Below are 25,019 nucleotides of genomic sequence, written 5' to 3'. Positions count from 1 at the left end.
TATGTGGTGTCAGGTACATAATACGAAAAGAACTGCCTGATTGTAGAGAAAAGACGTCTCATCCGCAACAGCAAACCAACAAACCAAAAACCTGACTCTGAATGCTTCTGTACAACGAAAAATGCTTTATAAAACTGAATTTCAGAAACCTGCAGAGAAAGAAAGACCAATATCCCAAGCAGCTGACATCGTATCAGTCATAAATTCAGGTGCCAGTGACAGAAAAAAAAGTGATAATCGGCACTAGTGATGATCAATGAATGTTATATGGATAGAAAAGGGCGTGGTTCCATTTAGGAAAAGTGAAAAATGCCACTACTGAAAATGTAATCAAAATCCTCAAGAAAATCTTTCCAAATTCAGAAACTAGAAAATAAGGGTGTAAAAAACAGCTTCAAGATTGTGTCAACTTTCTTCTAAAGGACAAGCTATTAGATACTGTGCCATATGGCCCAAGAATATAGTAATAAGGTGTTTTATGTTCTGGAGATAGAGCAATGGCCCAATAAAATAGAGTTTGAAAATATAAAATAGGACCACAAATTATCATACAGAAAGAACAATAGTGGTTACAGTGGTGTGCCTATTGTTATAGGAATTGTTAATATCCAGTTTTTAAGAACCAAGGTGGACCTTTTGCCATTTATTTCTAGAAGAAGTGAGACTGATGTTTATGTATCAGTGAGTCAGGTTGGCTGAAGCAGACGGTGACTATTACAGATCTATTGAGTATTTGGGTATGGTAAATGCATGATATCGAGCTACTACAATTCCTGGTCGTGTATCTGTGTATGCAAACAAAAATCTCACTGCAAGGGAACCACTGTTATCAGTGTGTGCAATTCACCAGATGGTAACTTTGAGAACTTTATTGTACAGATGGAAAACTGGTTCCTTACCTTACATGCCTTAAATCTAAAATTGCATTGTGTTATTGCATTGTGATAGTAGTAATAAAGAGAGAGTCTTCATGAGCTTAATAAACAGCTATTGACTGTCTGTAGCAAACAAATTCCCAATAAGGGGTAATGCCTGTCTAGACACAATTATCACCAACCTCAGTATATGGGATTGTAATATCAGTATAATTGAACCACTGATTGCAGACCACAGTGCATTAGTAATGGAACTCAGCGTGAAGAGTAAGAGTAATTGCAATGAAGCAAATGGCTTGCAAGCTGTACCTTCAGTAGAAGGGTTATTAAAAAAAGAGAGATTAACTGACCTTAAAGCAGCTCTAGCTGGTGTGAATTAGCTGCATAAAATTGCAAAATGTGGGCCAGTGCCTCATTTGAATGTCTGTTTCAAACCCTGAACAGAAAATTTGATGACATATTCCCAAAAGTCCTGAAGAAATATCCTGCATGCAAATCACAAGGAAGGGAAAACCTATTAAGGGGAATATGTTGTATACAACAGAACTAGATAAATTAAAATTCGTTGTATTAATGTTTAGGGACTGTATGATGGCAGCTTTTGATCTTCCAACTAAAACCCTGCTTCATTGTAACGACTTAAGAGCCAAGAGGATCTATAGAAAGGGAGTGGAAGATGCAAAGAAGAAATACAGTGACCAGTTAATTAAAGAGTCTCATAATCCATGTAAAACGGCTTGGAATCTGGTAAGTGAGCACAGGAGGAAGCCCATCTCTGCCTTAAATTCATGTAGTCCTGATGCCTTCAGCCAATATTTCGGAAGTATAGTGGGAAATACTGTAAATTAAATTCCAGGCTCAGACTTAGATCCCACAGCTAGCATAGTAAATGTAAGCTGCCTCACTTTTAAATACTGGAAGGAAGTTTACCCTAAGGATATTATAAAAATAGTGAATACATATTAACATTCAGAGAGTGCAAATATCTATGGCATATGTTGCCCAGCCTTGAAGAAGAGTATTTCAGGGCTTGCTCAACCAGTAGCCATCGTAATCAACAAATGTGTATCCTTTTGTGTCTTCCCAGAATCCCTAAACTCACACAGACAGTACCAGTCTACAAAACAGGTGATCCATTAGAATTGTCCAGTTTCAGACCAGTTTCTATAATCCCCATCCTAACTAAAATTATGGAGTTTGTAATGAAATACCAGTTACAAAATTACTTCAAAGACAATAAAATCTTTCAGGACACACAGCATGATTTTCACAAGGGAAAGTCAATTATTACAGCAGCAATGGACTTAATTAGGGAGATAAGGGTAGGTTTTGAAGACAGGAAGAGTGTGGCACAGCCACTCTGTGACCTCAGCAAGGCATTTGACAGCATCTTGCATAAAATATTGCTTTGTTAATTAAAGTGTTATGGTATTTGAGATATTATGATGGCTACTCTTCAAACCTGTCTTGAAAACCGAAAGCAGGTAGTATCAGTTCATGGTACAATCTGCCAAGGACAGAAACTGGAGTATGACTTATTCCAGGGTCTGTCATAGGACCTCTCCTGTTCCTTATTTACATCAACGATCTGGGTTGTAGAGACCACATGAAACAGTTTGCTAATGACACCACTCTTTTGCGAAAGGAAAAGCTGCTGCACAAGCTCTGCAAGCAGCAGATGTGCTCTTTGAAAACGTCAAAGAATGGTTTATCGACAATCAAATGGAAATGAATGAAGAAAGAACGCAACATCTGAGATGCAACCTTAGCAACGTTGGATACCACGATAAACTGCTAGGATTCATGACTGACAGCAATCTATCAATGAATGAACACACAGTATATGTGTGCTCCAAAGTCTCCCACGTTGAACACCTTCTGAGAAAATTAAAAAGGGTATTAACTGACCCATACCTTAAAATATTGTATTATGTACTATTTCTCAGCCACATAAATTATAGCCCATTGTTATGGGAAGACTTTGCAGGTTGCATTGGTTTATTAATTCTATAGAAGAAAGCAGTCAGAGTCATTGCATCAAGTGAAAGACTAGAGCAGTGCAAGCCTATATTCAACTGGTTAGAAATAATGACAATCTTCAGAAAGTATATCCTTTTATATTTTTATTTACTTATTCATTCATTCATCCACAGACAAATTTCTGTGTATTGATGTCGTCGTTACACACACACACACACACACACACACACACACACACACACACACACACACACACACCCACACCCACACACCCACACACACCCACACACCCACACACACACACACACACACACACACACACACACACACATATACTGTGTATATATATATATATATACTAGAGATACATAAATTAATGGAAAAACACAGTGTGCATAAGAAAATCATTATATATATATATATATATATATATATATATATATATATATATATATACAATTTATCACTGCATTATGTAAGGCAGAAAATCCGGCTTCAAACAAGAGTAATGAATCATAAGACTCATCCTATAATACACCTTGGGTTTGTACTGTGTGGAATAAATTACAAACTACTATGTATCGTGTTGCTTACAAGTATACTCCATTCTCTTTATCTAATTTGTTATTGGTCAACCTGCCTATTTATTTCTAATAATTTTGTCTTGCATGAACTATTTAATGAGTAAAATCTATTGTTTCACAAATATTCTTCAAGATATGCTTTAAATTTATAAATTTCCTTTATGTTTTTGTTCTATGTTGGCAGTTCATTACATATTTTACTCCTTTGGAAACCATAGTGGTTCGGGCCTTTGCTCTATTCATTCTATCCAGATTCAAGTAATCACTGTATCTGGTTTGATGATCACATTTGGAACCTGTTTGCTTTATATTGCTCAATGTTTTTTTTTTGTATGAAAACTGCAGTTTGGAATATGTTTTCCCTTGGAACTGTCAGAATATTCCTTTTTTAAATAGCTCAATACAATGGGCCCTTTTGTGACTTTTGGTCATTATTCTGATAGCTCGTTTTTGCAGTTCGAAAACATTTTCAACATTCTCACATTTGCAACCCAGAATACTATGCCATAACTTAAAACTTCAGAAAGCATTCTGTAATTAGAGCAATGCAGCGATCGGTATAAAATGCTAAAAATCAAATGAAAATACACTCCTGGAAATTGAAATAAGAACACCGTGAATTCATTGTCCCAGGAAGGGGAAACTTTATTGACACATTCCTGGGGTCAGATACATCACATGATCACACTGACAGAACCACAGGCACATAGACACAGGCAACAGAGCATGCACAATGTCGGCACTAGTACAGTGTATATCCACCTTTCGCAGCAATGCCGGCTGCTATTCTCCCATGGAGACGATCGTAGAGATGCTGGATGTAGTCCTGTGGAACGGCTTGCCATGCCATTTCCACCTGGCGCCTCAGTTGGACCAGCGTTCGTGCTGGACGTGCAGACCGCGTGAGACGACGCTTCATCCAGTCCCAAACATGCTCAATGGGGGACAGATCCGGAGATCTTGCTGGCCAGGGTAGTTGACTTACACCTTCTAGAGCACGTTGGGTGGCACGGGATACATGCGGACGTGCATTGTCCTGTTGGAACAGCAAGTTCCCTTGCCGGTCTAGGAATGGTAGAACGATGGGTTTGATGACGGTTTGGATGTACCGTGCACTATTCAGTGTCCCCTCGACGATCACCAGTGGTGTACGGCCAGTGTAGGAGATCGCTCCCCACACCATGATGCCGGGTGTTGGCCCTGTGTGCCTCGGTCATATGCAGTCCTGATTGTGGCGCTCACCTGCACGGCGCCAAACACGCATACGACCATCATTGGCACCAAGGCAGAAGCGACTCTCATCGCTGAAGACGACACGTCTCCATTCGTCTCTCCATTCACGCCTGTCGCGACACCACTGGAGGCGTGCTGCACGAAGTTGGGGCGTGAGCAGAAGACGGCCTAACGGTGTGCGGGACCGTAGCCCAGCTTCATGGAGACGGTTGCGAATGGTCCTCGCCGATACCCCAGGAGCAACAATGTCCCTCATTTGCTGGGAAGTGGCGGTGCGGTCCCCTACGGCACTGCGTAGGATCCTACGGTCTTGGCGTTCATCCGTGCGTCGCTGCGGTCCGGTCCCAGGTCGACGGGCACGTGCACCTTCCGCCGACCACTGGCGACAACATCGATGTACTGTGGAGACCTCACGCCCCACGTGTTGAGCAATTCGACGGTACGTCCACCCGGCCTCCCGCATGCCCACTATACGCCCTCGCTCAAAGTCCGTCAACTGCACATACGGTTCACGTCCACGCTGTCGCGGCATGCTACCAGTGTTAAAGACTGCGATGGAGCTCCGTATGCCACGGCAAACTGGCTGACACTGACGGCGGCGGTGCACAAATGCTGCGCAGCTAGCGCCATTCGACGGCCAACACCGCGGTTCCTGGTGTGTCCGCTGTGCCGTGCGTGTGATCATTGCTTGTACAGCCCTCTCGCAGTGTCCAGAGCAAGTATGGTGGGTCTGACACACCGGTGTCAATGTGTTCTTTTTTCCATTTCCAGGAGTGTAGTACCGATCCCATTTTCAGATTTTTATTCATTAGCAACCGGCTTCAGCCCTTTCATCAGACCACCTACAGGCTTTTCCTCGCCATTGTGGCTGCTGATGGCGGCTGACAGAGAGAGATCTGTAGAAGTAAGGACGTCACTTCTCATGTGATTGAGAATGTTTTTATTTGATTTATATGCCATAACTGCTGTTAGAATGTATGTGTGCATAGTATATTGATTTTAGGCATGAGCTATTACACGCTGTGCTTAATATTCATAAGGAATAGCATGCTGTTTTCGTTTTTCATGTACCCTGATATGTCATTCCCATTTTAATCGTTGTCAACAAATGTATGTAAAAATTTTGTGCTAGCCACATCGTCTATGGTTTCATTAAGTACTTTATATTTAGTTATATTAGGTTTTCTGTTTATTTAGAAGTTCATGTTATTAGGCTTTTCTACATTTACAGTTACTTTATTGTTATTTGACCAATAGTAGACTGCCATAAGTGCCTTTTCAACTCTTACTACTAACATTTCTGGTGTCCTGTGCATAATTATTATATTGCTGTCGTCAGCAAATAACACAATTTCTGTGACCCACAGTGGAAAGTCATTAATGTAAATGAGAAACAGGATTGGGCTTAACACACTCCCTTGAGGGATTCCAATGTTCAAATATTCTCGGTCTGTAACATGTTTCGTCATATAATTATAGCCACCTGAAATTTGGAACATCTGTACTCTCTGTGCTCTGTCTGTTAGGTAAGACCTAAACCACATATTTACCACCCCCTTATTCCTGATCTACAAGTTTACCTAAAAGTGCTCCTAAAATCAGCTGTCAGCTGCGTTACTGAGGTGTCGGAAAATTCCTGTTACTTGTTCTCCTTTACATATAGCTTGTGAAACTACTTTGTAAATTTTGCTGTAACAGCTTCTGTTCCCTTTCCAGACATGAAGGCAAATTGTTCTCTGTGCAGAAGCTGGTATCTATTTAAATAATCCATAAGCCCGTTTTTCATAATAGTTTCTATTATTTTTGAAAAGCAAGACAGTAATGACACTGGTCTATAATTCTCTATATTTTCTTTATCACCTTGTTATGTGTGGCAGAATTTTAGCCTGCTTTAGGTAATCAGAGAAGCAACCTGATGAGAATGACTTATTTATAATGTTTGTAGGGGCACTTTTATGTTTCTTGTGCACTGTTTTAGTAGCCACATTGGAACTTTATCTAGACCTATGTCCATTTTACTCTTAAATGTGTGGAAAATGGTTCTGATTTCCTCCCCTGTGATGGGTAGTAGCAACATTGTGAAAGGTACATAGTTAACTGCAGCTGTATCTTGTATTATTGGATGCTTTTTTTTGGAGTTTGGTAACTGCATTACTAAAGTTGCTGTTTACAAACTTTGCCAGGTCCTTAGAATTATTCATTAAACGACTTTCCTTTCTAATTTTCATAATCATCTGCTTTGGCCTTGCATTACCAGTTTCTTGTTTCAGTATGTTCCAAATGGCTTTGCTTTTACTGTCCCAGTGCTGCATGGTCACATCATTTTGGATTCTTTTTACTTCCTACAGCAGTTTTCTCTACGTTCTTTTGTATCTGAGAAAGAACTGTAAGAAGGCTGGATCACTCTTCTTTTCTTCAATGGAACTGAGATATTTGAGAGTTTCAGAAGATTTTCTGATCGATTTTATTACCCAGTTTTTGCTGCTAAATTCTCTAACAGAATTTACTATCTTACAAAATGCCTCCTCAAATTTTAATTTGAATATGTTTGTGAATTTGTTAAATTTTTTATTTGCATGTGTTCCTGAATATACTTCTGATCATGTCTGGCTATTCATCTGCATTGCAAATTCACACCCATTTGATTTCGGAAACACCCTTCTGTAGGTAACCACTTTTGCTTTTTTTTGCAGGTGTTTTCAGTTCTGCAATTTGCCTAAGATGGTATGATATCCCAAAGTTTTTGACAGCTATATTACAATATTTGTGGTTATATCTGTTAGAATATGGTCAATAACTGAGGGTGAATGATTTGTTATTGTTGTGACGTTTGTTCCCCATTGTGAGATGCAGTAGCTGTGCATGAGATTCAAGAATCTGTTGCTGACTTCATTCACTTTCTCATCACATTGATATTTAAATCTCTACAAATAACAATCTGTCCTTTAGGATTACATAATTTGTCCAAGACTTGTATTAATTTAGTGAAAAATTTCGACATCACCATCAGGAGACGTATAGAAGCACAGTAGAAAGAGTTTTTAAGTTTTTATGCTCTTTTAACTCTATCACTGCAAGATCAAAATGTTTTTCTTCACTTAAAGGAATCATATCACTTCTAACTGTGAATTAGAGTCCTCTTTTTACTTAAATACATGAGCCTCTGCCCCTCTTCAATGTTATGCTATAGTAAGAAGCTAATTCAAAAGAAGGTAAAACTATGTATTCAATTTCAGATCCTTTACGCCAGTGTTCAGTAATACAGACAACCAAGCTGTCTATGACTTCCAGTTCACTTTATAATTATTGCATTTTGTTTCTTATTGACTGCCCGTTGTAGTGAAATACTGTTAAATAATTAAATTTACTCATCTTGGGAGCTTCTCCTTCCTTCCTACTCTTAAAAAGTCTTTGAGATGAGAGGGAGTCATTGTCCTCCTTTTACTTGAACTGTTACATGTTGGTTCTACAGCTGCTGCTACTGCTACTGTTGATCCCTACCCTGCTTGTAGTAATGATGCTCCTCCCATTGTAATTGTTCTTCTCCTTTTGTCTGCTTCACTGTATCCTAGATTTTCTGTTACTAGATGTTTTATATTCCTTGTTGTTACTGTTGTTGTTGAAACTGTAGATGCTGACACTAATTCCTCCTCTGCCAATGTTATTACAGCCGCTTCAGTTGCAACTGTTGTTTCTGTGTCATCTGCGTGTACGAGGGAAGCCTGTTGCTGGCTCCATTCTTGAGTGGAGCCGCTTCTGTCTGAGTATTGCTTTGTCTCCAATGGAACTGGTCCACATATCTCACTATTTATGTAAATAGTTTTCAGTACCTCGCTAAGTTTTTTACCTAAATAGTATTTTCCTTTCATGTTTTGTGAATCCATGCCTTCAAAATCAATTGTATCAAGAAAGAAAACGTTATCCATCGATCTGCAGATTTTATGAAGGTCCTGTTGGTTTTCTGGATTTCCTCGTATACACAAGATCATTCCGTTAGATCATGCCTAGGAGTTATGCGTATTACAATATATTTTTGATCTTTTATTCTCCCTCATTAGTGTAAAAGAGAACCAATAGTTTTCAGCATGAGGCAAGACTACATAATCATGAACCCACAATAAGAGGAACATTGATCTACCAAACTGTCGACTGTCTGGAACACAAAATAGTTTCCCAATGGTCGCTTTAGAAACGCTCATCTTTGTCCCGAGAAAAGCAATCCCTACTACCGTGACCATTCAAAAGGAATATTGCACAGGACCTGAAATGAAATTTTGTAAAGAACTGGTATGTATGTACATAAACTTGGCGCAGTCTGTCCAGTCAAGACTGGTAAGTGCCTCAGATCTAGCAATAAAGTAATACAGTACTATTTGGTCATTGACGGCGCCTTCAATTCTTTTCCAGCCCTTTGATGTCCATTGGAATCGACTTTTAACAGTTATCTGTCTGCCATTTTGTTTTAATCCTATCTGGCTCTGCATATAGAAGGCCACGCGTTGTTCTCCGAATTTCTCTGCATGACGTGGTTGTGACGTCAGAGTGTCGTAAAGTTCGTGTGACTGTGTGGTGTTGCAGCAAGTGGTGTGGAAAACTTGGGTTTAAATTGCAGATATGGGGGTTTCACTGCAATTTAGGGACGTCGGATTAAAGAAGCTGCAGACAGAGGAACTTGTCGAGTGGATAAGTAAAGTCCGCTCTAAGAAATCTACAATGAAGAGAAAGCGTAGGAGGGATCTAAGAGTGGAGGCGATTTTGTCAAGCGCATTGCTTAGGGCGGAAAACGAACTTAAAAGCAAGCAGCAAGAACGCTACAGACGTTGGCAGCGAGTGAAAGTGGAGCTTTGCAAGAATTTGGAAACTTCTAGACAAAAGGTCACCAATTCAGATTGGGATTATCAGGCATGCGATGATATCAACAGCTTTAATAGTTTTATGTCTATGTTGAAAGAAGTGAAGATATCGCCACAGAGATGATCATAGGTAAGGTTTGCAATATTTGAATGTTTTAATAGGGGAGACATTTCATGGTCACGGGTTCATGAAGCCATTTCCGTGTTGCAGGAGATTTCATCATGGCGTCTCGTGTGACAGACGGTCCTGTGGTCTGTCGTGGCGGTAGATCGCAACTTTAAGCAAATGGCGTTGCGGTTTGTAATGACGGGACTACTGTAATTTCATTGGTTGAAATACTATTGTAATTCATATTGAATTGTACATGCATTCTACGAATGTCTGTAACATCGGTTGCATATTGAGTTTTTGTTAACTCTTAAATGAATGTTCCTTCAAAATAAAATTTGTAAAAATTTTAATTTTTGTGTATGTAAATTATTCTTATTTATTAAAAAATGGTTCTTTTGTCAGATTACACAGGCCAACATGGTAAATGAAATGCGGGCAGTTCAGCTACTTATTGGCGGAAATGGTCGTGGAGTGTTTTTGCCGACGAAGTTTCAGCATAAATGGTTGGTTAATACGTTTAAACTTTAGAGTGAGTTTTATATTATTAACCAAATGTTAATGAATTAGTATTTTGATGACGAGTGATACGTTGTCGGGGGGAAGTGGCAGCTAGTGGTACTCGCATTCGAATTTTTTATGCTCTTTCGTTGAGCAGAATTTGATATGCACAGTTCAGATGAGTTAAAGCTGCGTTTTGGGTGGTCTTCTGTGTAAAGTACTCTTCTACATAAATTGTATTAGTAGTGTACGTATCCATTTTCGTTTTGAAGAAATTTTCGTAATATATCATTAAATGTACTTTTTCATGGTGTTAACATAGAACCAGAAATTTTAGTTCAGTTACGTGTAACTGATTTATTTTTAGTGTACAATAACCTGTTAGTTTCCAGGGTTGCTGTAATGTTCTGTTGTCAGAACTCATGAACAGTGGAGCCATTAAAAAATCCCTTTGTCTGCCAGATATGGCTCTTAGATGAAAACACCATTTGAATTTAATTCCAGTGTTCAGCGATTAGGATTAATTTTTATAGATTTCTGTTATGGGTGGTTGATAATTTACTGACAACATTCTGGTTTCTATAAATTTTGTGGAAGTATTTTCTGTGTATTAACTAATAATTGAATTCACGGCACTCTCATCGCCTTAAAGTGCAATGAGATGTAGAATTTCAAGAAGATTGTCCCATGGAATGAGGTTATGTGTGTTTGACTGTGTGCAAATTGAAATTGTTTAGGTTGAATTCCTGATATCTACTAGGATTCTATATTTTATCCAGCAAACAGCCACTTTGTTTTTATGTATATCAATATGTGTTTTGTTACGCCAACTGAAGAAAAGCAAAAGCCCAAAACATGTATTGTTATAATAATTAAGAATACATTTCTCAAGGTAATACAGTCCACAGCCATGGAGCTAAACCATTAGTAAAATGGTGCAACGTAATATTCTGTGTTTATTTCTGAGGGCTGTTCTTGTAAATGATTTGGTGTTTGTTGTATAGTCTAGTCTTCAGCATTGCTGTCCATTGTAAACGTTAATAAATTGTGTGGCTTGATCACAATGCGACTGCAGTTCTGTGGGTGATCCTAATTGCAGTTTTAAGTGGTAGAAAGTTTCAGAATTGGCAGGGTTGTGTAGTTTGTCCATATGTAAAGTTTAATTTACAGGTTAATTGATAAATGAAAGTATAAACTTTCTAACTTTTCGGCCCGGCTATCATTGAAAATTTCTCTGACCATTCTACTCTACAGTGACATACTCTTTGCTCATTTGCAGATGTGTGACTAACCTGCATTTTAGTTTGCTCCACAAGTGGCATCAAACTATGTGGCTTACTCCACCATTTCAAGGTTTTGAGTTCCTTATCTGAAACTGTTTAGATGTGATGGTGTGTCATTAGGTGTGGAAAAATGTTGCTTGTAGGGAGCAGGAAGGTGTGCCTGGTTATTGAAAACCAATTAAAAGTGGTTTTCCACATGCTTAAGTTACTGTTGGAACGGTAGCAGCTAAAAAGGCTGTCACTTGCATGATGATGAAAACTGTTCTGCACTCCATAGAAATGAGTTAAAAGAATAACATTTTTGTACACACACACACACACACACACACACACACACAGTAATATATTTTGCTACCCTAAGGACAGGAACGTTGTATAGCCTGCTATTCAATTCTGACAAATAGTGCTATTGCAATTTGGTTGTGAAATATTGTTAAAGAAATTTAAGTACTTTGCCAATCTGTTGCAGCTGTTAATTTTTGGTGGGTTTTCACGGTACACATGTCATTACTGATTGCTTGAAGACAAGCAACTGGACATTATCTTCTAAAGTTATTAACTAGTTGGTTGTTGGTAATGTAATTTTATTTCATGTTGTGTTGTGAAAATGTTGACAAGATATTTCGAAAATGACAGATGTACTGTGGAATTTTGTTGCATCTTTTCTTTGTAACTTGATGCGTAAACTTTAAACTTGATAACAAAGTTACATAATACCTTTTTCAATTGGCAAATAGTTGTTTATCCTGTGGATTCATGTAAAATGGAATGTTTGAATGTGTAGTCTAATTCCTGTTTATGGTTGACAGTTAATCAGAGTTAAATGGCATCTTGACATCTTCTGTATGATGAAGACGTGCTCTATGGCCATTGTTCCTTAATGGGTATATATGACTTCTGGCAGTACTGGCTCACTGAAAGCAACGTTATTGGTGCCTTGTGGATGAAGTAAGGTGGAGTGTGAAACTGCACCAGCATCATGTACATCTACAAGCACAAATGTAAGATGATTTTTGAGTATTGTGCAAGTGTGTTGCTTGCAGAATCATTTAAAAATATAGGTTACTTAAGTTTTTATTTAAACATGCAGGAACAACCAATGTATGTTAACAAATGAGCTACTGATCATATTTGCCGCAATGGCTGCCATAATGTATTTAAATGTCAATATGGGATTTAAATTACTTCTGTCCCAACTCAAGTGCTGTTGGCAGTATTGGGTGAATCCGTGTGAGAGTAGTTGTAGCAACAATGATACTTAATTTATACTGGTGGGAATTTGTGCTTTATTTCCTCAGTTTAAAACTTTAAAAAGGTAGTCTTTAAGAAGAGTTAATTTATCAGGACAGCTATATTGGTGTAAGAGAATAATATTGCATATTGCAAGAAATGTCAAATCATTAACTATAGGAATTTTTCCCAGGCAAAGTATGTTTGAAGTACATCAAACAAGAATGAAGTACGTTAGTAGTGTCTTACGTGAAAAGTTGCATAACTTGTGTAACTGATGTCATTAGTGTGCCATATGCTTGATACATGTAACGGTGTAAAACCCCTTACACATCAGAATTAAAGCATAAAAATTGAGAATAACAGGAATTTGATAGTTTATAAAATTAGGGAAGTGGAAAAGACATTCCATATTTGTCTTACAGCTAAAATCTTTGCTAGTTTTAGTAAACATTGATTTGAAAGTATTAATTTCATAACTCATTACTGTTCAAAAGATATCAGAGGGTGTAAACTTTTTTTAGAGGTAACTCATAAGTTACTTTGTTTGATGTGCAATCATAGATACTCATGTCCATTACAGATTTAATATACAGTAGTTTCTTCTGCCCACCTGCTTTCCAGCATTTTTTTCCACATAGTTTGAGGGATTGTCCAAACATCTGAATAAATTATTTATTCCCATTTTCCTACATGGTGGTGTGGCTTTTAGTGATATTAAACATTATTGACAAAGGTTGTGTATAACATGATTATCAAAAGTTTCCATGCTAAAGCTGTGAGTGAAAACATTTGAGTTGTTATTTAATAGCCAGATACAATTCATCAGTCTGATAATTTATAGTTGACATAAAGGCAGTGGGCAATTGTTCAACTGCAGGTGAACTTTGTATTCCAGTCAGACAAAATTTAGTATTTGCTTTCTGTAAGCATATGTAACATACTTTTATGGCTTTGTGTGAGATTGATCAGAGTAATTCGTTTAAAAATTACTTGAGCAAATGATAATTAGTGTAATTGCTGTAACTTTGGTTTGTTTAGGGTATACATGCAGTATGTAACTGCTTAAATTCAGCAGTAGTTGAGATATAATTACCTCAATTCAGACTTACAGAAAACTGATTTTGTTGTTGGCAAATGGTCACTTGAAATAAATATTCAACATGGTTTTGGAAAGATGTAAAAAAGTTCTTGATTGTGTAATTATTGTGTTAATGGTTAGGCAATAGTTGTAACATTTGTGTTAATGCATTCCAGATTCTCCAGTTTGTGGATCGTTTATTGATGGCTATAGGATTTTTGTCACATTTTTTCCAGTGAATCGTGTAAGTATTATAGTTAACTTCAATGACTTATGATTAGTTTTCAGTTGGTTTTTGAGAAAGTTTTGCTTATTTCTTTTGTGGGCCACTGAAGAAAACCCAGGTATGAGTTGGTAGTTAAAATACTTCCTGGTACTGCTTATGTGAATTGCTGCAGATTAAGCCTTATATGGCAGTGAAAAGTGAAACTGACTGAAAGAGAATAGAAATTTTTGAAATATGTTTCACATGCTGATATAGTATTTAAGAGACATTGAACAGTTGTTGAGCAGAGCTTTGTGCCACAAAGATGCAATTATTTGGTAATGGAGAGAAGTGAGGTGAGGGTAGGGAATTGTAAGACACAAAAATAATAAGGTTCAGATAAGGGTTGCAGTAGTTAAACATGAAGACATTTTCACAAGAGGTTAGTGGGAAGAGTTGCAGCAAACAAATCTTCAGGCTGGTGATCACAACTACTTTGGTAGAAATATTTTTAAAAAGATTACATGCATACTGCTTAAAGTTAGCTGAATAGTTAACACTTGTTTCTTTTTTTCCCCTACATGTAGCAGCTGAAAAGGAAAGGAGGTCTTGAAATAGTTTTGCATAAATGCTGAACTTACAACTTGCTTTAATCAAAAATGTTAATAAAAAGATGTGTTTATAAAAATTGGTATATTTAACTGATATTTAAAAACAGCTGATCAGATCTGTAAGTTTGCTGAGAAATATTAATATTGGTGAATTGAACTGATAAGATTCAAATTGGGATTGTTGAGAGTTGATAAAAATCCCAGTTGGTGTACCTGTTCATTTTCTACTCAAGAGGGTGTGAAATGTCCAGAAAATTTAATGTATCATTTTCTGGTTTCTATGAATACATTGAGATGAAATTGCCTTAGATGTTTTGATTATGGAATTTGCTAAAAGTCACTGGAAGGTATTTCCAGCCATGTTTTAAAGTACAGTCCACACTTGATTTTCAAAAAGTCTGGCAAATCATGCATACAGTGTTGTCTGATATAGCCTCATTTAAAGGAAGTTTCATTTGCAAAGCCTCTGCATAAGGTGAAATTCCTCTTTTCCATGATAAATTTTTGCGGACTGATTCTTCGCATTCACTGATCCCAACTTGCAGTCATCATATTGTTAGCTACATCTGTTCATTGCTAGGACCATATGTTAGTGGAGTGCAGGAGCCATCAACTTATTAAATAACCATTGGCTGGTGCAGACAATTTTAAAGAGATATTTGGACCACAAAATTGAAAATCACCTTCGTTCATTTATGGGCTTAGCTGGCAATACAGGATGTACCATACTTGGGCATTCACAGAGAAAAAGGAGCTGGAAGTACTTTCAGTAGTCATTAGGTAGTGCCACCGAGGGCACTGCTTTCCTCAGTCTGCATGTATAAATGGCAGGAAGAAAGTTTCCAAATAGTATGTAAAGTGTGCACCTTTTCCTTATTATGAATCATTTATCTGATCTCCTGTGCCGAATTTAGAAAAATGTGGACAGCCTGCAGTCCATGGAGACAAAATTGCTCAAGTAAAAAAGTAATTTTAATGCTAAGTGTCACAGCTGTAAACCCCAAACAAATCAGCCAGCCAAGAGCTATCTGAACTCCAGACACAAAGTACATTTTGCTGAGAAATCAGTATACCCATCGTTTGTTGGACCTGCCGCACTTGTCGAGGAAAAGTTCACAAAGAGTTTTGCACGATTTGAAGCTTATGCCATACCATCCATAGTGTATTCACACGTTGAATGAGGAAGACTTCGACAGATGACTCAAGTTTGCAGAGGTGAAGCTGGAAGGTTCTGACCTCATACGGAATATTGTGTGGTGATGGTCAAATTCAACCCAAGTATTATGAACGCACAACTTTTTATTTGGGGTCCATAACATCCCCAGTGTCACCATTAAGATTAAGTCTCCAGGAGTGATGATTTGGGGTGTCGTGATGCACAGAGGACTGATTGGCACTTTCTTCCTGGAAGGTTGCAAGATGGGGACTCTGACCATGTTAGGTCAGAACTTCAAAATAGATTAACTTTGAACTGTAGTGTCAGTGAGACGATGCTTTGCTACACTTTGCAAATAACTGTTCGGGCGTTGTTACATGAAGTGCTTCCTGAGCATTGGACTGGCTGTTGAGGACTTGTGAAGTGGCCAGCCTGATCTCTAGACTTCTCCTCTCCACCCCAACTGCTGCCCCCCCCCCCCCCCCCCCATTTCCTAGAACTTGAGGATAAGGTGTTTTCTAATCCCGTTACCCAAGAGCAATGTCTGTGTGAGGTGATTATCCAGGAGTTCAACGACGTTCCAGGGGTCATGTGCAGAGAGGAGTGAAAATGTTAATTTATAGACCTGTGTTGACACAGAGGGTGGCTAGTTGACTGTCCTAACGATTACTAACATGTATGTTATCCACGTTTTTGTAATCCTGGCTAGCATGTAGCAATAAAAATATTAAAAATTTAGTCTCTCCAGCCCTGATTATTAATTTTCAACATATTTGTAAAGTTAGTGACCAGTGTTGTCATTTTTACAGTAAGTAATATTTAACATTACCAAACAAGTGTTTTGCTTAATTGCTAGCCTCCCACTAAGGGGTAACTGACAGTTTATTCGGGATTTTCACTAACTGAAAGAATGTTCATATGTACAAAAACTTCTAATACTACAATGTTACTGCAGTTGTTAGATGTCTACTTATCCAGGTTTAACTAGTTTTTGCATAGGTTTTGTAATCACCACTTTCTGCCTACGTATGAGTCATATAGCTAGACTTAAATGTTGTATTGTTCATATTTCATGTAGCACATACAGGTGTTGCAGTTATTTTTACAAAAGTCTTTCTTCTCACAGTAAAGTTGCAAATTTTAAGCAAGTTTTTAAAATTAGACCATATTTAAAAAATTGTCCAATTTTTGGAATATGGCCATTCTTTATGAACTTTGTAAGGCACTTGATTTACCTTCCATTTAACTATTGATAAATTTGGGTTAGATGCTGCTACAGTGCTTAAAATTGGGAGGAATGAGTTGGGACTCAGTGTCTAAAAAACAGCTTCTGTTAAGTGCAATATTGCCTTGGAGTGGGCCATGTTGGGTTTTTCTTTGTTCAACTGATCTTATGTGTAGATCATTCTGTTGGCAGGTCATTAAATTTGAAACTCCATTCCTTCTGGATCTGCATTTTATTTCTCAAGTGGCTTCATCTGATTTCTGATAATCCAATTCTTAAGCAGTATCACTCGTGGAAATAAACTTCATACAAATGTGCTTAACATTTACAATGTTGCTACAAAACTAAATTATGATCTATGTGTTTTGTCATCTTGAGATCTTAGTGCTGAAATGAGTGGAAGGTAGATTTGCTCATGCAGCTGATATCAGTCCAAATGTGCAGTGTAACTCATGGTACTGGATGGGCAGGTTATTTTAGTATCTCATAAACTAGTAACAATATGTATGTTACATTAGACACTCTTTGATATCAAGCCAATAGTGTGTTGATTAAAACACCAAACTTATATTGGGAACACTTTTGCCCTTGTAAATTACAGTGGAAAGTATTTTGAACATCATAAGAGGGAAAATGTACTACTGAATAATACCTGTTTTGCTAATGATTTGATGTTTTCATCAGCCAAAATGTGGAATTACAGGTACCATACATGGGGTAATGCTGCGTCTCATAATGTTATGCTTCCGGACATGTTGTGGCAATAAATTGGCGTTACGGAAGCACCTGATTCCACATGCTTGCTTTGACCCATGACATCAATATGGCAGAAACAGCCAGTTCTAGCAAATACCATAGGTGACAATGATGCCACTACATACATAAGCCAACAAACGCAAGCAAAAATAAGTGGCAGTAGCGTTTCATTCCAAAAATAAAAGAAAACTAATGGAGCAGCTACAGAAAATTGGATGTTTACAGTTGGGCAAGCAAAATATAAAACAATGAAGAAACACTACACCATCCTAAAACAAATAATATCTAAAACAATCTAAATTACAACAAAACAGCAGGTATCTGACATTTCTCTTGACCTATATAGCTCAACCACAACTATCGATACCAAAAAGCCAGTACCAATAAGCCCGTAAAGTGGTATTGGACATTTCCTTTTACTTGTGTAGCTCAACTGCAGCTATTGATGTACGAAAACAAACACCTACAACTCCAAAAAGGGAAACCAAAACAAAGATACCACGTATTCACTATGGCATACCATAAATATACAACAGACAAATATCACAATTACTGTAGAATAAAACCAAAACAAAAATTACTTGCCAATAAAAGCCTCCAGCAATACCAACTGGGTTTGGTTCATTCTTGTCTTCACTGCCCTCATGTTCCTCTCCCATTTGTTTCTGCAACACTTCATCAGTTGTCATGGACTGACAACAGGGCAACACCTTCATCACAGTCAACATGTTTATTGAAGCTGCAGTAATCAAGGGTTTCTTCTTGCTCTGTTTTTTTTCCTCCTGTCATTATTCAGCTGCAGTTACTTCATTTCCTGCCAGGTTGTCTTCTGTAGGTACCAGGTATCCGATGGAAACAAGCTGCCTTGGAGCAGTTTGAGATTTTGCTTTTGTGCACAGAATCCAGGCACTTCTTACAAAATGCGTAGCATCCAAGATGTAATCTTTCTCATTGTAGAATGAAGATGAGCCAGACTCCTCTATACAAGAATCGGGGGAATTATTTTTCTATTTCTAACGCCTAGTCTTGCATCCCAGGCATGCATGAATTTTATTCATAGTTGTTGCTACCCATGCACTTGCGTTACACATATAAAACATGCATGAATGATGCTGTATGGCACATTTTGCAGTTTTCTGGAAATCAGTAAAAACTGTTAATTCCATAGAACTATTGCAAAATAATAATTTAATCGGATATGTATTGTTTGCGCATATAGACATTTGAAAATATTTAGTTTTGCTTTTTAAAATTAAGCTAAGCATTCTTTTTAAAAAAGTATTAAAATGGAAAAAATGCAATGTAGCTATGGATATGCAGCATTATTCTAGATCACTCTGTACTCTGCTGTAATAATAAGGTTGTCTAGAATCCAAAAGTTGTAAGGAAATTAAAACAAGATACAAAAGTAATATTTATTGTAAACTGATTACTTTGTTCGTGAAATAATACAGCAAGAGTTTACAAAGTTGATTCATAAATTTGGTACATTGAACTCAGTTGTTACGCTGCAAGTTTTTGTAAAAATGCCTGTATTTTGGCTTAATATACTTAAATGTCCAATAGAACAGTTTTGTTCTCGTGAAGTGTGTGCTTTGTTGTAGAGCTGAAGGCAACAGAAAATGTTTTACTTGATGTTCATATCCATATTTTAAAATACATTCTTTACTGTGGGTGAAGCAAATCATGACCACGACACACGCTTATGCCCTGAGGATCATCACTGTGCAGTTTCAATCCGAGTACATCAGTAATTTTCAAAGCAGGTGGCTTTCTGAAAACCAACTCAATGGCTCTTTTGTCCTTGAAATCTTCCATCATCTCATGAATGGTCAGTTTTGAGGAATCTACAAAGTCCTTACCAATGACATGCTTTCATTTTGAAGGAACCATAAGTTACACTTCTTTCTCAATCAGTGCAGAGTCACTATCACAAGATAGATAACTTCAACCTGAACATAAAAAAAATTGATATAGTTCTGTAAGTACTTGGAGCTGACCAGATGTAAGTTAATGTGCTACAACTCTTAAAAGTTACTGTTCTACCTGACAATGTTAAGACCATACAATCAGTTTGCATTCCATGCCTTCAGGTGTATTGTAATTGTTTGTCACCTGTGTATTGTAATTGTTTGTCACAAATTTAAACAGACAGGAAACTACTTTGGCTGAACCTCTACTTGTGATTGTTTCATCACACAAATTTACTGTTATGTTCCCAGTACTAACATGAAGGCTGTCTGGTAGAAAACAATGGAATGCACCAAGGAAGGACAAAATAAAACCTGTTGTAGATCAACACACACGTCTTGTTTCTTTGAGCCATTTCTGTATTGCTATTTAGTGCTTTGTATGCTTGGTCTGCTTTCGCACGATGCAACTGACTCTAAAGTTCGATATTGTGCAGTTAATATTTCATCTGAAGCTGCATTCATTTTGTTAAACCAACAAATCCCACTGTTTGCAAGTATCTGACGTAGGTATTCGGAAACAAATTAAAATCTGTCTGAAGCATACTTTGATAGTATGACCTGCATATTAATTTAGTGGTTAACTTTTCAGTAAGCAATAGATACATTCTGCAGAGGTTGAGGCTGGTGAGCACACATTCTTGTGGGGGTTTGTCCCTGCTGTAATAGCTCATCTGCTTTGGGAAATTCATTTTCCTTGACTGTCTTTAGGAGTGGTCACTGCACCTTTTAGTTTACTTTGAAGGGTCTGTATTTGTCACTGGGTGATACAAAGTATGTCAATCAATGTCTTTTGGTGAACTTCTTTTGACAGGACGTTGTATTGTAAAGTAGCTTGTTTCTGTGAAGTGTCTCTTACCTTTCTTTTGTCTGTCCAGCACACCCGTTTCCATGGATTTTTCAAGTAAATGGACTGCTCATTGTACAGTAAGGCATGAAATTCTTTGTACAGCTTTAAATTAATTTCTGGGTTTATGTCCTTGCAGCATTCTTTTGAGCACGCTTCTCCATTGCATACATGATCCTGTATCAAACTGTGAGTGTTACTGTCTTACGTTCAGCTGGGTTATAATACTTCATTCTCTTTGAGTTGTATAAGTGTTCAGATTGTGTTTGTTGATACTGACAGAACTGTAGTTAGTTGTATTCATGTTACATTTTTACTGTAATGTTTTGAGGAAATGCACATAACATATGTTAGTGCCATGTACTATACGGGGCACATAGGCCTCTGTACAGGGCACATTTGATACTTTCTAGCTGTACTCCTTTTTACAAAACACATACAGCATTATTCTGCTCACTATGTGTTGGAGGTTGTATGGCAGAACTACCTTCCCTTCTCTTGATTTATGTTCTACATCTACATTTATACTCTGCAAGCCACCCAACGGTGTGTGGCAGAGGGCACTTTACGTGCCACTGTCATTACCTCCCTTTCCTGTTCCAGTCGCGTATGGTTCGCGGGAAGAACAACTGTCTGAAAGCCTCCGTGCGCGCTCTAATCTCTGTAATTTTACATTCATGATCTCCTCTGGAGGTATAAGTAGGGGGAAGCAATATTTTCGGTACCTCATCCAGAAACGCACCCTCTCGAAACCTGGCGAGCAAGCTACACCGCGATGCAGAGCGCCTCTCTTGCAGAGTCTGCCACTCGAGTTTATTAAACATCTCCGTAACGCTATCACGGTTACCAAATAACTCTGTGACGAAACGCGCCGCTCTTCTTTGGATCTTCTCTGTCTCCTCCGTCAAACCGATCTGGTACGGATCCCACACTGATGAGCAATACTCAGGTATAGGTCGAACGAGTGTTTTGTAAGCCACCTCCTTTGTTGATGGACTACATTTTCTAAGCACTCTCCCAATGAATCTCAACCTGGTACCCGCCTTACCAACAATTAATTTTATATGATCATTCCACTTCAAATCGTTCCGTTCGCATACTCCCAGATATTTTACAGAAGTAACTGCTACCGGTGTTTGTTCCGCTATCATATAATCATACAATAAAGGATCCTTCTTTCTATGTATTCGCAATATATTACATTTGTCTATGTTACGGGTCAGTTGCCACTCCCTGCACCAAGTGCCTATCCGCTGCAGATCTTCCTGCTTTTCGCTGCAATTTTCTAATGCTGCAACTTCTCTGTATACTACAGCATCATCCGCGAAAAGCCGCATGGAACTTCCGACACTATCTACACTATCTTCCAGTCCAGCTTCACAAAGCCTTTTCCTTGTAATATCTTCCCAGTTACAGATGTTAATTTTCCTTTTCTGTGCATTATTTGCCTGTTTCAAGCCACTTATGGTAAGCAGTACCTCACTACAATCTGCCATTCTTACAACATACAGCAGAGGTGCAATAACTGTGTAAGTCTCCTTGCTGTTTATTGCTGCCCTCGGAAGGTAAACAGGTTAACTATTACAGCAGGTGATACAGACTGCCATATACAACATTATTCCACTCAATTCTACAAAAAGTCAAAATATGCCATACAGTATTGCTTGTGCACTTGCTTCATATAGTGACACGGTAGGAAGTGCCCACATATATTTGAAGCATTGTGGGCTCTTCATGCTTTAAGTAATAGTGGCACCAACTTTCCTGTTCTGATTTCATTACAACATAATAAAAAAAGTTGCCCTCTACTAAATTTTCTACTGTAGTATTCTTCTCCACTGAACTAGTTTTGTCAGGCAGAAGGTGGAAAAAAAAGTGCATTTCGTCTGCCTTAAAAATATCATTGGGACTATACTTTCTGAAGATTGATTGGAAGAGTGTTTTTTCCAGACTGTACAGTGTCAATGTTCACGCCTGCAGCCTTGCCTCTAACATATTTATATACTCAATTCAGTTCTTGAATCTTTTGTTCTAACTATTGGATGCCTTGTAATCTGCAAGTCCCAACTTTGGTGCCAAATAGCTTGGTTTAGCACAAACAATACCATCAGTTGGTGTGTTCAAAGCATGAACTTGATTAATCCACTTTTGTAGCATGTTTTCCATTTCTGGACACTTACGCGTTCATTTATTTTGCCATTTCCTCCTTTCCAAACATGATGTTTCAATTATTTTTTTGTTTCTTTGCCAATGTTGACTGAGGAATGTTTAGTTTTTCTGCGCTATTAGCATGCATCGTGTGTGGAAAGTATCTTGTTGTTGTTTGTAGACTATCTCAATGTCTTATGTATTACAAACCAGTACACTGTTTAACCTACAAAACACCATGGGCTGCGTGTCAGTCGAATGTCAAATGCTAACAAAAACCAATGACTGAATAACATGCTACTCAGTTTGTTTGGCTGTTGCAGAAGTTATTGGAGGTGCTATCAGCCTAATTGACTTACTTCCGTGCATCTTTTCTGTCATAACAAATGATCTGTAGGATTTGGAAGAGTTGCTGACACTGAATAGCACTGTCTCCTTGAATATTTCCACAGCACTCTCACAACTTGAGGCAGCAAGAATTGCAGCTGATAAACAGTCTGAATACTTAAAAGTTTGAACACACAAATGAGTTGATTTAACATGTTTAATGCAGGAACATGTGCTTCAAAAAATGTACTGTGTGGGGAAAATGTGGTTAATGAGATTCCACTGTACAGCATGTCTGTTCACATTGAACATGAGTTATTTATGGAGTAATGTAACTCTTACATGGCAGCAAATTTTAATAGTGAAGCATGTTTTTGATACAATAATGCAAGTTTCATAATGGTCTGAAACTCTGTAAAGTTTGTGGAAATTGCTAAGTGCTATCATTCTTAAGGATGAATATATTGTGTGTGGAAAGTTTTGCTGCCTTAAGACATACCACAGTTTCTAACTTTAATACTTGGCTTACTGTGTGAAAGCTTTAACATATTGTGCCTCTTAATGAGTAGATTGACATCTCAAATATTTGTTGCCCCCCTCCCCACAGAAGTTAAAAGGCCTGCAATTGTACCTGGCACTGTGAACTATAAACTGAGATAGCTGTTCAGTAACATAGATTGCTATAGTCTTAAATGTAATTCACAGTATTTGAAACATAAGGCAAAAACATGTGCATGGTTAGTACAGTGGATGCAGTATTGAAAAAATAGCTACACTAGTAAGCGTATATTAAAATTTATTAGGAAACTCGTGGATCACACCTTGAAAACTTACCACCTTTACTAGTGCATTAAACTGGTTAATGCTGATAATGGGTTCAAATTTGACACTGGATTTGCTGTTGATGCACTCAGAAATGACAGTTTTGCATCTGCAGTAAAAGTAATAAAATGTTTTAGTTTTAAGAAAAGTCAGATATGAGGCACAATTTAATTGCTGCAGTTTTGACAAGTGCTTTGACAAACCTTAATGTGTTCAGTCCTGTTCAGTCTGATTCTGTGAAGTGATTTACTCTGCAACTTGGTTCAGTCGTTGGTGGAATACAGGGGTGGTAGCGAGTGGGGGGCGGGCTATAGACTCTCCCCCCCCCCCCCCGCCCCCCCTTTCATGGAGTATCATGTTGTTGTTGTTGTTGTGGTCTTCAGTCCTGAGACTGGTTTTATGCAGCTCTCCATGCTACCATATCCTGTGCAAGCTTCATCACCCAGTACTTACTGCAACCCACATCCTTCGGAATCTGCTTAGTGTATTCATCCCTTGGTCTCCCTCTATGATTTTTACCCTCCACGATGCCCTCCATAGCTAAATTAGTGATCCCTTGATGCCTCAGATTATGTCCTACTAACCGGTCCCTTCTTTTTGTCAAGTTGTGCCTCAAACTCCTCTTCTCCCCAATTCTATTCAATACTTCCACATTAGTTATGTGGTCTACCCATGTAATCTTCAGCATTCTTCTTTAGCACCACACTTCGAAAGCTTCTATTCTCTTCTTGTCCAAACTAGTTATCGTCCATGTTTCACTTCCATACATGGCTACACTCCATACAAATACTTTCAGAGAAGACTTCCTGACACTTAAATATATACTTGATGTTAACAAATTTCTCTTCTTCAGAAACGCGTTCCTTGCCATTGCCAGTCTACATTTTATATCCTCTCTACTTCAACCATCATCAGTTATTTTGCTCCCCAAATAGCAAAAGTCCTTTACTACTTTAAGTGTCTCATTTCCTAATCTAATACCCTCAGCATCACCTGACTTAATTAGACTACATTCCATTATCCTTGTTTTGCTTTTGTTGATCATCTTATACCCTCCTTTCAAGACACTGCCCATTCCGTTCAACTGCTCTTCCAAGTCCTTTGCTGTCTCTGACAGAATTGCAATGTCATCGGCGAACCTCAAAGTTTTTATTTCGTCTCCATGGATTTTAATTCCCATGCCGATTTTTTTTGTTTCCTTTACTGCTTGCTCAATATACAGA

The 25,019-nt window shown here is 38.0% G+C and overlaps 1 long non-coding RNA gene across 2 annotated transcripts in view; it reads left to right on the top strand.

Moving 5' to 3' along the window:
• The first annotated feature begins 9,740 nt into the window (after positions 1–9,740).
• The window catches only part of LOC124796226, a 56,034-nt gene continuing 40,755 nt past the window's right edge, over positions 9,741–25,019 (top strand). For both annotated transcript variants that reach the window (XR_007016731.1, XR_007016730.1), the window contains exons 1-3: positions 9,741–10,140; positions 12,228–12,419; positions 13,906–13,973. This is a non-coding gene — a long non-coding RNA (uncharacterized LOC124796226). The remainder of the gene's footprint in view (positions 10,141–12,227; positions 12,420–13,905; positions 13,974–25,019) is intronic.

Source organism: Schistocerca piceifrons, chromosome 1 (genome assembly GCF_021461385.2).
Source record: "Schistocerca piceifrons isolate TAMUIC-IGC-003096 chromosome 1, iqSchPice1.1, whole genome shotgun sequence".
NCBI classification, from domain to species: Eukaryota; Metazoa; Arthropoda; class Insecta; order Orthoptera; family Acrididae; genus Schistocerca; species Schistocerca piceifrons.
This window is presented reverse-complemented; position numbering and strand designations above follow the sequence as displayed.